This window comes from Chenopodium album, chromosome 6 (genome assembly GCF_948465745.1).
Source record: "Chenopodium album chromosome 6, dcCheAlbu1.1, whole genome shotgun sequence".
In the NCBI taxonomy this organism is placed as follows: domain Eukaryota; kingdom Viridiplantae; phylum Streptophyta; class Magnoliopsida; order Caryophyllales; family Amaranthaceae; genus Chenopodium; species Chenopodium album.
The window spans coordinates 46755759-46756614 of record NC_137839.1 but is presented as its reverse complement, the minus strand read 5'-3'; the positions used below and the strand labels follow the sequence as shown (position 1 = coordinate 46756614).

General features: G+C 40.4%; 1 non-coding gene across 1 annotated transcript; it reads left to right on the top strand.

The window, feature by feature from the left end:
- Nucleotides 1-437: 437 nt before the first annotated feature.
- On the top strand, nucleotides 438-543 carry LOC145637629 (small nucleolar RNA R71). Its single transcript, XR_014114392.1, has one exon. It is a non-coding gene; the product is annotated as a small nucleolar RNA R71 (small nucleolar RNA).
- Nucleotides 544-856: the final 313 nt, after the last annotated feature.

Sequence of the window (856 nt, the reverse complement as noted above, 5' to 3'; positions counted from 1 at the left end):
AAGAATCATGGTCATAAGACCCACAAACATCACAAAAGACACAACCACTTGGCATATTACTTGAGGTAGAAGGAGGAGTAGAGTTTGAAGGTGTACCTCTCGCTTTTATGTGGGAGGGAAGACTTGGTGAAATCGAAGAGGCACTCTCTAACTTGGCTTTAATCAATGTCATCTCCTTTCCCAAGTTTGAGATTTGGGAAGACAAGCTATTGATTGCATTAAGATGATCAACCGAATAAACCGTTGAACCACTCTTGCTTATGGACTCTCTCTCTCCCTCTTGCCAATCCAAGTAGTGACAGACTACATCCTCAATTATAACTACAACCTCTTCTTCGGTCTTGTTCATAATCAGGCCTCCGGCTCCGGCATCAAGACACAACTTCCCTTGGGGGCTCAATCCTCCATAGAAAATTTGTATGATTTGATAAGTCAAAATTCCATGATGAGGAAATTCTCGTTGATACTCCTTGTATTTTTCCCAAGCCTCATATAAACTCTCACTAGGCTTTTACTTGAAACTTTGGATTAGAGTTCTTGCCTCAGCGGTTTTCTTTTGAGGATAGAAACGGGAAAGAAACTACTTAGTAACCTCATCCCAAGTTATCAAGGAATTAGGTTTCACTTCCTTGTCCAACCATTCCAAAGCCCTTCCAATTAGAGAAAACTGAAATAGCTTGAGCCTTATGAATTCTTGAGAAACCCCATTAACCTTGATGGTATTACAATACTTCTCTAACTCTTTGAGATTTTTTATTGGGCTTTCATGCTTGGCACCACTAAATTTCCTTCGTTCAATCATTGTTATCATTGTCGGCTTAATCTCAAAGTCATTGGCGGGAGTTGTTGGTGGAGC